The 14,413-nt window shown below is 39.3% G+C and overlaps 1 long non-coding RNA gene across 4 annotated transcripts in view; it reads right to left on the reverse strand.

The window, feature by feature from the left end:
- Positions 1 to 2,073: 2,073 nt before the first annotated feature.
- The window catches only part of LOC128915860 (uncharacterized), a 53,420-nt gene continuing 41,080 nt past the window's right edge, over positions 2,074 to 14,413 (reverse strand). For 2 of the 4 annotated variants that reach the window (XR_008468778.1, XR_008468776.1), the window contains 2 exons: positions 6,640 to 6,697; positions 2,074 to 2,745 (listed from right to left, as the gene is read on the reverse strand). This is a non-coding gene — a long non-coding RNA (uncharacterized LOC128915860). The remainder of the gene's footprint in view (positions 2,746 to 6,639; positions 6,698 to 14,413) is intronic. The other 2 variants (XR_008468775.1, XR_008468777.1) reach the window with 2 other exon arrangements.

Raw genomic sequence — 14,413 nt, forward strand, 5'->3', positions numbered from 1 at the left:
AAGGCTATATAGATGACAAACATAAAACAAATTGTGCTCCTAAAATTAGATGAGGATGGATTTTGCACATATACACAGCAACTCAGCATTCAGATGAATTTATTACAAAGAATACAAGGCATGTAACGTTTGTCACTATTTTTCATTTCCTGCTTCCATCTGCTTAGACCAAGTTGAAATTTGCTACTGTACATTATACAACCCCTTTTCTCTGGGTCTCTCTGATTGTTACCATAAAAGGTGAGGAATGAAAAGGCTAACGTTATATCTGTTGCCGATATTTTCTACACAAAGAATTACAGTGCCATTTTTGCAGTACTGCAGGTTTAGAGACAAGTGAAATGCCTAGCAAAAGTAAAACAAAAATAAGGCAGAAAAACCCCTAGCTTCACAATCTGCTTCTAAGGGCGTTACATGCTATCACAGTGGTGGTACTCTTCAGCAGTAAAACCCAAATAAAAGTTACATTTAACTTCACCAAGAGAAATATGAAGCCTCACAAGACAGAGGAATGGGCACAGAGTCTGCTGGTTTACTCTGATCTCTCATACCTGGGAGTTGAATTAGACTGGAATTTTAATTGCATAAGCAACTCACTGCAAATGCCAGCTAGATGATTTATTAAAATGAAAGCCATCAATATTATCTCTATTACAAGTGCAGAACAGATAAGGATAAGTGCATTCTGTTAGTTTCTTTAACTCTGGGAAGACCCACGTTATGTAAAACTTCTGGACCCAGTGGATATTGCAACCAGGTCTTCCTCGGTTATCTACATGGAGTGAAACAAAACTGGCTCTCCGTAAATTAAACTGACACCATAAACTTATAACTGGATAGAAAAAGTTGTCAATCACTATCAGAAATACCAGGATTCAAGTCCTCTGTTTCCTCTCAACATTGTTGCAACCTGCTTTTGTTTCCCATAATTTACACTCTTGCCAACTGATGAATCTTTTATTACCCAATCCGGGATTATGGGGGTCAACTATTCCATATATAATTACAGAAAACTCAAACCCAAAGTTTACATCATGAACAACAGCTTACATTATCTAAGTAACTGTTTCCAAGCCCTTGTTTTCCATTTCTTCACTTCTAACAGGACACAAGCAAAGCAATTATTTCACCCAGTAAAAGGTAATGGCTTTTATGACACAGAAGGTCAGACACCATTACCATGAGTGCTTCCTCTGGTCTTAAAATTATAAATCTTCTGTTTCTTCAAGGAACAGGTCAGGCCAAATAAGGAGAAGTCTTCAGCAATATGTCTAAGCTACAACAGGATGAATTCAATGTAGCTCTGCTAGGAGTGATTCTCAATAGATTAGGGATTAATCAATCTAAACAGATAACAAGGAGACAACAAAAGTTTAAATGACAATTTCATGATAAAGATAATGGGGACTAAATACTAGGAAAACAGACACAGAATAGCTGGACAACTTAAAATGACAACATATTTAACTAACCGCAAGACATACTCAAAAGTTGTCATCTATAAGAACTACTGAGTCACGTATCAGCCCTGAAAAGTGACACTCCTGAAATTCTTCCAAGAGAAGAATTTCAAACCTGTTTATAGTAATAAGGCTCAGCATATTTTATTAAAACATTTTGTACATGTTCCCTTTATCAATACACAGACACCTGCGTGTGGCAACCGCATATTAATAACACAGGAAGATTGACTGTTAATTGGTTCTGTGAATCTCACCACAGCCGACTCCGTTTCTCCCGTTGGTACGAGAACCCTGTACCGCCCTCCAACACTTCTGCGGCCTGAGAACAACCCCCAGCCAGGTGTTCTCCTGCATCTTTTCCCTCACTTTAAGGATCAATTAGTGACCAAATATTCATATGAAAAAAACCTTTATATTCTTCTTTTGAAGGAGGTAAAATATCATGTTTTGTTGCATGTTGCAATGCTTTAAAAAACAAGAGTTGGCTAAGAATTTTGTTTGGGCTGTTACTTGTTTATTATCAATTTACATCTGCAGGAATTCTGAATGTCATCATGCCTCTTCTCCCCTGCCTCCCTCCCTCCCTCCCTCCCAGTGTTGTTACAGACAGACCACTGGCTTTAAAACATTTCCTTTTCATATGCTGCAAGAAGGATGGGGGAGGGAATCTTTCATGTGCCATTTTTGAAATCTACACAATAAGAGTTTTAAGGGTTAAGGCAGAAAATATCAAAAGCCTTGTTCTAAACCATTCTAGGAGAAACACACATTCTCAGCATTGAAGAGAAACAATAAAATTTTATAAGGTTTACATAAAACAAGGCCAATAGCTAATACTAAAAGCTGGCATTTTACCAACTGCCAAAAGCAGTTCAATAAATAACTATCTTGAACTGAAGAAAAAAGTCTTAGGAATGCATTATCAGTAACATGCCATCCAGGGAAAGGACATGAGAGGTACAGTGTGCTATGCAGATGTTGTTGTTGCAGTGGGAAAATGTGGGTTTTCTGTACAGCCGGTATAAGCAGTTTCTTTTGCTGCCACGGGAGATGACAAGTAGCTACCCACCTCGCCTCCTGGGAGCACGGCTGTCGCAGGAAGACGGGAAGCTACAGGCTGCTGAAGCCTGGGAGGGTGCTTTGAGGAAAGAGCTAGAGGTGCCTGCCCTGTTCTGAATTCCATCGGCATCCACCGCAGGAAACATGCTGCTGTGCTGGACGAGCCTGGGGTTTGACATCGCGGAGGGGATCTCCCACTGGCATCAAGATTAGACAGCGAGCACTGCAACAGTCAGGAAATCATGGAAATGCATTTAGCGGGACAGGGAAATATAACTGGTACAAAATTGTCAGAAGTACAGAGTTTATATAGGAAAAAAAGGAAAGTTGAGATCTGCTCTAAAATAGACCATACTAGAAGAGACATATATGGTAACTCTAATTTAAGGAAGCAATTTTGAATGATTTCTGAAGCACAGGTTGATCCCTAGCACAGCAGAAGCAGGCAAATGCGCTCATGGTTAAGCATCCGCAGCTGCCAAATTGCTGCCACAAGACAGAACATGAAGTCTGTAATGGGAGACAGTACGAGTGCTCCAGTCCAGCACATCTTAACACATGATCTTGTGACGCTTAGATCCTTTCTTTTAAGTTTTGTATTTTACTGGAAATCTAAAATTTACTGTAAATATAATTTGAAATTAGCTATCAGCCATCAACGATGGCTAACTCAGACAAAAGTGCAGGGAAATACCCTGAGGATGGATAGCTGGAAGCGTCAAGTGGGACTGCTGTGAACTGCTGAGAACAGTTGTTTGGGTACCACCAACACCACACATTCAAATCCTTTTTCCACTCGCCAGCACAAAACAGGAGCCCAGTGGTGGGGTGGGGTTTTTTTGTTTGGTTGCATTTTTTTAGTTTTTGTTTTAAATAAGGAAAGGGAATGAAGAGATCCAACTTGAAATGCAGAGAACGGTACCATCAGTCTCTTATTCAACAGCCCAACTGTTAAAACATTCATCTGAAGTGTGAAAAATGTTCCTCCTCTGCTAGAAGAACTGCTTCTCACCTAAACCGGAAATTTTTCCATTCTTGAGTCTGCACTCCTTCACTTTTTATAAAATACTTCCCAGCATCAGAGGCAAACGCAGATGAATTGGTAACACCTACGGGGCAGCTTCAGTCCTGCTCCAGGAACATGGGACTTCCCATTGAGTATAATAAATTTCATCCGCACAACAGTCCCACTACACAGAGAGCCCAGCGCCTGGGAATTACTCCCTCCTGCGAGCACCAAGGCCTGAGACCTGCTCAGCCAGAGGGAAAGGTCGAGCCCAGCGCCTGCATGATGGATAAATGATACAGCCACTATCCTGCTGGAAAAGGGATTCACACTACCACCTTTTCCTGGATGAAAAACACTTGCCAGAACTCACAACCACCACAGAATAAAGAGTATTTCTGACATTCTTACTATCTTGCCCCAATAAAATATTGAGGCATATTTTATTTATGCATATATATACATATATAATATTGAAGCATATTTTATAGATAGATAGATATAACACAGGGCTCATCAATATCTATAGAATAAACAGTAGGAGATGTGTTTGGATGGAGCAGTAAATACAGACAAGGAACTACGGCAGATGATTTCACAAACAAGTCACATACTACTGGATTTTTAATAAACGAGATCAGTCAAATGAGGAAGTGAAAACAGAAGAGTAATGCAGGACCAATTGCTCATCACAAAGGATTGTGACAGATTTTTGGCTATTCATAGAGAATTAAAAAAAATACTAGCACTACTACATGTTTTAATAAACATTAAGTACATTTTTAATAAATGAAACAGTAAGTACTGCAAACCAGTTATATCACAGCTGTCATACACATGGCTAAATCACTGCCACATTACTTTTCATATCAGCTCAAAAGACCACCACAAAATTGTGACTTGTTGGATTGAAAACTTTCTACTCAAAAACCTATAAAAACTGTCCTGTTCTTCAAATAGCGTCATCTTGTCTCCAAGACTGCTCGACTGTACTGTGCATTGCACTGTCCCATCACTGATGCTACTGTTCTCTTTTATTTAGCCAGGTATTTCTAAATTGTTTTACAATGCAATAAACAGAAGGTCAAGAACAGAAGTTATTTACAACCCCAAACAGCCCCTCTGTGTTGTTCTCACCTCAGTACGCTGCTGCCAGTGCCTCACCTTGCTCTGCCACTTGCTCTTTCCAACAATTTATCACCCCAAAAGAGAAACGGCTTCTCCCTTGGTTATTTTAAAAACAGGGCCAAATAAAGGTCTAACGGTCATTAGGTCCATGACCCCTAATAAATAGGACAGGAAAGAGCTGGGCAACTCACCTCATCCAGAGAGAAGTAATAGAGAAAAAAGTAATTTATTGATTAGTGGTATTTTTTCATTTTTTCTCCTTTGCCCAAAAGGTTTACTATGTGGGTTTTTTTCCGATTAAAAAGTACTTTGTTAAAAATGTCGCTTTTTTCTATCTCTCATCATCCTTGCCCTTAATCTCTTTATACAGAACTTTTCACAGATTTAAAAGTCTGTGGAGACTGAAGACCAAGAGTAACATCTTTAAAAAAAAAAAAAAACAAAACACAAAAAGACAGAACAGGAAAAAGCACAGCTAAGGATTAACATAAGTGGTTGAGCTTTGTTTATTTATTACAAATAATGTTGTGCAGAGAGCACTGTAAATAACAAAACTGCAATACCTTTTTTCTTCTTTAAATGCAATTACTGTGCATAGTATATTCAGAATTCAAGGATTTTTCATGGAGAAACTACTTAGTATGCATGCAAACTATGGAGAAAGCCAAACAAGCCAGCAGGCTTAGCAAGGTCACTCAGTATATATTGTGGCACCCAGATAATGTTCCCACTCCTAAGCCACCCATTTCCAACACTGGAAGCAGGTACACAGCCCAGAATCATCCCTATCTCCCAGCGTTAGCCTGAGCGGGATCCCGTGGCTGCGCTGGGGCAGGGAAGCAGGAAAAGGAGCCAGCACCAGTGACCCTCACCCTGGAGAGACGGTGTCTCTCTGCTGTATGTGACACTGCACCTCGGATTACATGAAAGCGGGAGAAAATGTGCCTGACGTCGCAGGCTGCCTCGTGATGACAGAGGAATGGGATGGATGGTCACGGGCAACATATGTTCTTGTACGTTCAGTAAGCAAATTCCTGTTGTTAATCAGAATTGGTATTTACAGAACAATCAACAAGGACTCCTTTCGAAGTGCTGAATAAGGAGAATCTCAAATAATTTTCCATTTTCTCTGCAATTACATGACATTAAAATAGACTTAATTTTCCAGGCTTTTAACGAGCAGACTTCCAAGACACAGAGCTAACAATAAAACCCTGAAATGGCCGTCGCGGCAGTGACAAGGGAATGTCTACAGCATCAAAATGAGATACCAACTTATCCAAACAGAGAAAACAATTGCAACACTCAAGACAAAAAGATCCCAACGGGAACTCAGAGAAGAGGATGTGAATATACCACTGAGGAAGAGCATGGGCTACTGTGTTGATGGAGAGTGGGTATCTGCAAACAGCCTGCACACCAAAATCGCTCCACTAGCCATTCGCTATGTTGCCAGGATGTTTGAATGTTAAAAACATAGTGATTTAAAACATACGATATTAAGCTTTGAATGTTCATTTCTATTTTTGTGGTTTTAATTAGGGAGTAAAATTTTTTCATGGGGTGAGATGCTGTATACATGATTTTCAGGAAAAGTTACTTCTATCGCTTTCTAGCGTACACTGCGTTAAGTACCTCTTCATTCTCAAATTGCACTGTCCAGGAAATATGAGGGTCTCAAAACAAGCCTGAAACACAGAAACCTCAGTCTCTAACTGCATTGTTTAATACTCAAGAGTGAAAATCAGGAGTGCTTCTAGGAAGAATGCAGACCGTTTGGCCCAGCATGGGATGATCCCTTCACTGTGCCATACTCCCTGCCAGGCTGACTAATTAGTTGTTTGAATGACCCAAGTGTTTTTGTCACAACAACCTTAACTATTAAGCTATTCTGCACTTTTTAATTATCTGGAACAAAATAAAACAAAAAGCAAGAGAATTACTCTGAAATAGGCAGTTAAGATAGAGAATAAATTTGCATACCAAGAAAATAAAGTTGCATACCATGTAGTGGCCATGAGGTCCTTTAGAAGACACCAACCTAAAAGGAAATAAAATGTTCATTGGAATCAAAAGTTCTTCAAAATGGACAGATAAGAACAGATGGATGCTAAGCAAAGAATAAAAAGAGGATGGCTTTAGCAAACAACATGGGGAAAGAAGGTTTTAAAACAATGTATCTTTGGAAGAGTAAAGAGACCCATATTGGTTCTGTAACAACTCGGAAGTGGGATGTCACAGATATGTCAAAGATAACGTAGTGTTTCCCATGTTACCAGAAGATGGGACTGTCCCAAGTCTCATCTTAACTCTCTAATTTCTAACATCACAACTCAACCAGGCGGCTTGTAAGACTTAGACAGGCCTCTAAACGCCATACGTCAGTTTACTTCACTAGGGAACAGGCAAATCAATTCCTTCTGAGGGCGTACTGACACCTTGCTGCAAAGAGTTGTACAGATACTGCTGTGTGATCCAGAAAACCAAAAGACAGTACATAATACAGGTAAAATCTCTTGAGTTCTGAAGTCAGGCTAAAGATCAGTTACCCCAGACTACAAATTTCACGTCTGTGAAACCCAGGAAGAAGGTTCGAATCTCCAGCTGTCTCTCCAGAAAGAACCTGCTGGGTACTGGCAGTCGATGCTGTTGGGTCATCGAGGGTACAAAATGCCTGCAGGGGTTTGAAGAAAAGGCACTGCAGAAACTGAGCGCCAAGGAGCTGCAAGAGGTCTCTCTGTTTCCTTTCTAAATCGTGCTTTCAGAAGGGGTATGGAAGACATAAGATAAAACGCTATTAAGTACACATTTTAAACAATTATTTTTACTTTTTGAAAAATTGGGTCAGGATTAATGATTCAAACCAACATGGAAATAAAAAAAAAATAAAAAAAATCACTGAAACAAAGAATAAGACACCAAAGCACTTGACAGTAACCAATAAACCAGCTGCATACTGGACTTAGCAGCACCAGAAAACCCCAGACATTTTATTCACTAATGGTTCGATAGAAAATAACAGAATTATTTTCCAATGATCCATAAAACAAGGAATATATAAACTGACATAGAGCTGAGACTACAGCGTGGGTAAGAGGACTGCTAAACTCATCAAATAAAGCCACAAAACCAGACAAGGTTTGCAGAAAGAAGCAGCATTTTTTCCCAAGTTTCAGTCTGTTATTCCCTGAAATTTAATATAATTCAATACAATGGACTCAGAGTTATCTTTATGATACTGCTGATTTACTAGTGATATAAGTAACTGTATTTGTCATTTACTTAGTTTCATACGTTTCTTCACAATAGAAATTCAGATTACCATAATGTACCAATTACTGTAAACTGCAGTTTTAAGGTTTTTTTGGGGTTTTTTTTTTTTTTTTCTCTCCTCCCACCCCCCCAAAAATGTGCTTTAGGCCGTATGATTCAAATACAAAGGTTCAAATCTGAGCAGTGGTTTCTTTGATCTCTTACTTCTTGCGGAACACGGGGAAATTATGAAATAATGGGAATTGTGAAAGCTTCATGGAAGTGCTTAAGGACTAATAACTAATAATGAAGATAAACACAAGAAGTCCTGAGATTTGCCCCTTTGCTCAGTACGGTGCCAACACTTACAAAGCTCTACATGCTTTTTTCCTTCGGTACTTGTCTCAAGCATTTATCTTATTGATAAATGCAGTCATAGATTTCTCTGACGCTCGAGCTCTTTGATTTAAGTCTTTCAAGGAGACTCAGACCTTTTCTTTTCCTTAAAACCTTTCCAGATCCACAGATGTAACTTTCCCAGCTCCTTTGGTTTGAAGCAAGAGAGCACAGTACTTCTAAATCGCAATCTTTTTTAAAGGCTATTGCATTTTCATCAGATAAAGACAAATTGTAAACACCCAAAAAGTCACACCAAGTAACAGAAAGCCCAGGAAAGGATGACATAGACCAAGAGAAGTAAATCAGTTTCCTTCTTCAAAGCAATCTTATGTTCCACCAAAAACTGTATCATTTTTGAGTTAAAAAGGCATGGTAAGGGGTGTGCAACTTCCATACCAGCAAGTGAAAGAAAACAATCATCATCCCATGTAGGCAACAGAAAGGTTAGCATTACATAATTTGTCAGCCAACAGACTGAGATTTAGGACTCTTCATAAAAGTGGTCTTAAAAGCGTTCAACCTTGAGTCTCCCTCTTAAAAAATAAAAACTAAATACAAACTCCAGATACAAAACGCAACAATGAATAGTAGATCAGGCTGAATGGGAAGGTAAAAGTAAAACAGGAATAAAATCCTATTTTCCTCCCAGACTGCATCAGCATTACACTAATACCACCAGAAAGCCAGGTATTTTTCCCTGGAGCCCTTGCGATCCGCCTCCAGTCAGTGCTTTGCAATCACATCCAAGAAGCTGAACAGTGACTTGGGCCGGAACAGCACGACGCCGAAGGCCAAGCTGACCTGACCTACTCGACCACGCCAGCTGTCTCTTACTGGGTAGAACAGATTTTAGTCCATGTACAATTCTGACAACCAAGCAGACCATTCCCTACATCACGAAAAGCTCATAAAAGTCACTCATTCACTGGGGATTAAAAACAAAAAAAAAAAAAACTCCCGAAAGTACCCAAAAGCATACGCGGAGAGGACAATGGTATAGGATGCAGTGCAGTAAGAATAGGACACTATAAAGATGGAACACAAGCCACCAACTTTAATTTCATTGCTTTGTGGGTTTTATTTTAAGGCCCAATGTTATCTTAACGTGCTTCCTGGCTCCCATAATTAAATTCACTAATCCTCAGTCTTAAGGCATCAGCAAGTTAAGCTAATTTAAAGTTAGCACCTCAGCTTACACCCTTTTTTTTTTTCCCCCTTTAGCAAAGAATAAAAATTATTGAACCCTTTCTGTGACAAGTAGGTATTTTTGTCTCTACTTTAATCGCTCGTTCTTTACTGTCCTTATTCTGTACTTTAGGGGTTACGAAGGAGGCTTAATATATTAGTTTGTGAAGATTTAGATATATCTGGATACTTAACCAAGCTACAGAAACATATCTTCCAATATCCTCACTGTATGGCTGCTTGATACTCCCAAGCTGGCATTCACGCTGTATTTGCAAACTCACACATCTGTTCAATATCTCTTATTTCCTTGTTTCAAGGTGCTGGGATCCCTGAAGGTAATACCTGAAAAATCAGCATGTCAGTCATACCTCCTAATTCCGTGATCCCGACAGACGCCACAAGCTAAGCAGGATCAGTTCGCCATCAATCTGTACACTGCAGACAAACACAATTACTAGATAAAAATCTCCTGGAAACATGACTAGCTGGAAAAATAAATTTACCTCATTATCTGCAAAGAAATCACCTAAGTTTCTCCATCACTTCAAAATAATGCACGTAAGTCATTTTTTTAATTACATAGAGAACATTTCTTCAAGTATTTCCAACCACACAATCTTCCACTAGCCGCTTCTATCAGCAGCATTAACCATCCTATGGCCCAATTTTAGCTTTGGCAATTATTTGTCCTCCACTTTAAATTCCTTTTTGCAGTTCCAATTAACACAGTGTCACTTGCTTCCTGTCCCAACCCATAGCACAGGTTTGTACCGTTTCCTTGGCTCTCCCAGCCATGGCAGGATGCAGGCAGACACAGCATCTGCAGTGGAAACACTGTCAAAAAAAAATCATGATAACGCAATCCTCAGCCCCATTGGGCCAGACAGTCTGGGCATAAACAAAGTACAGGCTGATGCATTCCCGTCGCTATTGAGGTAACATCACCAAGAGTTTGATGGGGAAGACACTAAAAGCCGCAAGGTCTGGTTTTCCTGCAGACTAGCAAAAAATTACTAGATGTGTGTGACCTGCAAGGTTCATCTTCAGTATTTATGAAATTCCTAACCTAGGTCCAAAATTTCAGTAATGACTTGTTAACTAACATTGCAATGTCAAAAAGTGAACCCATTTCATGCCATACTTTCATTAGTCTTCATAGCTTATCATTTTCTGGTAAAGCTTTTAAGTAATGTGCCACTTCCCAAGTGGATTTCTCCTCAAAACACTTTTTACATGCCACATGGTTATCCTTGTCCTATTCTTTTCCAGATGCCTCTCAACCAATGCAAATCCCAGTAACACAATATGTGCAAAATGAATAAATACAGATTTTTCTTTCCTGTACTTCTTATCAAACACTAGTAAAGAATAAAGACTTGTTCTGTCAATAAGGAACTTACCCTTCGTCCTCAAGCCTCCTAAATACACTCAACGATGAAGTTCACTAAGTAACATCTGACCAGAAGCTTGTTTTTCATTGGAAGCAGTTCAGAAAATCCAGCTTCAAAATCTGCAACGTACCCTTCTTTTAGGTATTTGTCTAGGTAAAGGGTAAGCTGTGGATCACAAACAATGTTTTCAAGAGATCTGTGCTTTGTGCCTTCAACCTTAAATAACGCGACTACCAGCAAAGTGTGGTCACAGCAGAGGTAACAGCCTCCAGCCAGCTCCAGCTACCTCAGCTTTTTCAAATGACGGGTCAGGACTAAGCACCTGAGTAACACTGATTTAACATCACAGATGAGGTATCTCAATTACCTTTATGCCCAAAGCAAATGCAGGAAGGCAGATGAAGTAGCAAGATGTCTGGACTCCACACATAAACACAACAGACACCCCACAAGTGGAATTAACGTGCAATTGCTCTGCATCCACAAAGAGAGAGCTCTCCAAGTTTGGAAATACTGCATTTAAGGGAAACAAGACCTCAGTACATCCTGTTACACAGAAGGATGGCCAAGATTTTGTGGAAGCTCATCTCCTGTTCCCCAAACTGGCCCAATCCTAGCTCCCTCACTAGTCAGGTGACAGGTCAATTCTTTCAGCTGGGCAGGCAAGCTCTTCAAGCCAACAGGGTGGTCTACTTAATACCTAATATCTCTTCAACCGTTAATTACCAACAATAAATAACATCAAAATATCTACAACAGAACATTTACAATGGCATTCCGAATTAATATTGAACATGTTTAGTAGATACGAAAGAAGAGATACGTTTACCATTTATCCTTTCTAGAACAGGTCTGGCACATTTTCCGGCTGATTTTTGTTAGTGCCAAACCCACAGCTAATGTATCTGTCCAGATGAAACAAAAATGATGGATTACAAAACTTACACACAAATAGCAGCATATATATATTAAAATCAGACCTTCAGTGACTGCTATCTTAATTAACATCTTATCTTAGTAGAAAAAAAAAAAATGTGCAGTTAACTCTAGAGGTCTGTTCTTGTTTCCCTGGAGGAGCAGGAATGCTGTTGGTCACTTGGGAGAGGGTAGGATGGCTCCCTCGTTAATCCATGAGCCTGACTGCTCCCTTGTTATTCCGTGAGCATGATCCTTCTCCAAGCAAGGGGGATAAACACACGCAGTACCTGAATGCAGCAGCACATTTTTTACTGCCACAGCAAAAAGCAACTCGCAGGACCACGAGCAGGCAGTGATCATTGATCACTCTGAAGGATGGTTCTGCTTGTTAAACTCTGGCTTATCCCACCACCGTCTCTCCTTTTTTTTTTTTTTAAACATTAATTAAACTTTAAAAAGGCAGTTAGGATAAGAAATTGTAGAAGAATTATCATCATTTTATTGTTTATTCCCTAATTGCACACGTAATGAGGCAAATTTAAAGTAGTGTACCTTAGAACTTATATTTTAATGATGCTTTTATTGTGGTCTGAGTGCTAATGTCCTCATTTTTATTATTGATTATGGCTTTTTAGTGACTGCTCAAAAAAATGTCTTGTTAAGAAATGCTTATAAGTCATTGTAATTATATATTGTACATATTAAGGTTACAGCTAAAGAAGCCAGTAATTTAGTTTACGAAAATATATTTATTGTATATTACAACTTCCTTGTTACAGTCTCTTAGTACTGTAGAAGGCACAAAGTCTTGGCAAAAAAACCTTTTGAATACAAGCCAGTGTTTTCCATTTAAATAAAAAGTGGTAATCCTACATAAAATGATGCTTTGCTGTTTTTCTAACTTGATATACATACGTCTGTACTTTAATGCATGAAATACCAACAGCACTTCTACCTTATTCTCCTAGCAGTAAGAACACAGAGTTGAATTTAATATAATTTCAAAAATAGATTTTCAATGCCACGTCCATCTGTATTTGTACCTTGGTTTCCAATAGTTGTCAACAGGAAACAGGTTCCCCAATTTAGTCTCATGTTGTCACCATGGCACTGTCTGCCGGTCCCATGGAAGAAGGATGTCCCCTTCCCTTGCAGCAGTACAGTCAGGGTTTCTGTGAGAGCAGTACAGGACTTGCACGCTCCCCCAGAAGCCTCATGAGAACAAATGAAGAGGCTCTGGAGGATAAATAACTAAATTTTAAATTCTGCTATGAGAGGAGCGAGCAATGCTTACTTAAAGATAGAATTATTAATGTAATGAGTGACAGTGGAACAATTCACAACTGCAAGACTGACCTTGAAATAATCAGCATATCACCAGGTACTTAATGTCTACACCTGTCTGTCTTAAATCCTGAAAATTGTTTCAGTTATTCAAAGCCCTGCACCACAGTGCAGGATGCCATACCCTGGAGTACATGCAGTTAGTCTTTTCCATCTTCCCATTTTTTAAAAATGGGATATATCACTCCGTATCTTTTCCCAGGCCAGCAGTTAGTTCAGAAGTAAACCAAAGGCTTCGCAGGACAGATGAAGCAATTGAAACACTGCAGCCGTATTCCTGCTACTGCTCACAAAGTGACACGACATGAGATGTAGGCCCTCACCCATCTTAGAGCCCTCCACAAGACAAGAAAAATAATGTGAAGTTTTCAAAACTGTCAAGATCCAGTCTATTTAACATCAGCAAGCTCCCCAGTTCCTATGAATAAAAATGTTCCTTCTTAGGCAAAAACTTTTCAAGTCTCATGGGTCCTTTTTTTAAAACATCCTCTTCAATATAACTACTTCTGTTGTGCTGGACAAATATACATTTAAGCTAATAAAATCTGCAGAAACTACTCCTATGAAATATTCCCAGAAGCCCTGAAATATTTATAACTAGATAGGGCTTGTAAAAAACAATAAAGAACCATTAATTGTAGTGGGATATCACCCTTGAAACTGAATACTGATCCATTTCCTCGGGTCCCATGGAACACCTCATTTGCTCAAGCAGGCGCGCATCCTTTCAGAGACCCTCAAATGCTTTGCATTTTATATTGCTCAGTCTAAAACTGCCTGCAAGATATTTCTGCTAAGCATATTCACTTGCTGCAAGGAAATAAAGAAGTAATAATAAATAAATCCCAAGATAAAGTAGCAAAATCAACATTTTGCTTTTTACTCCTTCTACAAACACTGCAGCAAGCGGCGGTAGCAAGAGGATTCAACAGACAGGGGTGCAGTTTCCCTATCAATCTGTGCAACGAGAAACTAGTGCTTTATTTAAGTGTTCTAACAAGTTTCTTCTTTCAGTTCAATTCCTGCCCCATCCCCAGCCACCTCAAAAAGGTCATGTAACACGCTCAACTAACAAGCCTGAGAGCTCCAAGCAGGAAACAATAAAATAATAAACAATAATTTACCTCTTCTTCATGCTAAACTTCAGTGTCTTATAATTTAGCTTTCTCAATACAAGTTCTCAGCAGGAGGCAGCTAATGACTTTTTCCACCTTAAAATAAGCTGTTCCAGACTGTGCTAGGTGAATCTCCCTTAGCTTTGTGTG

Source organism: Rissa tridactyla, chromosome 10 (assembly GCF_028500815.1).
Source record: "Rissa tridactyla isolate bRisTri1 chromosome 10, bRisTri1.patW.cur.20221130, whole genome shotgun sequence".
Classification (NCBI taxonomy): domain Eukaryota; kingdom Metazoa; phylum Chordata; class Aves; order Charadriiformes; family Laridae; genus Rissa; species Rissa tridactyla.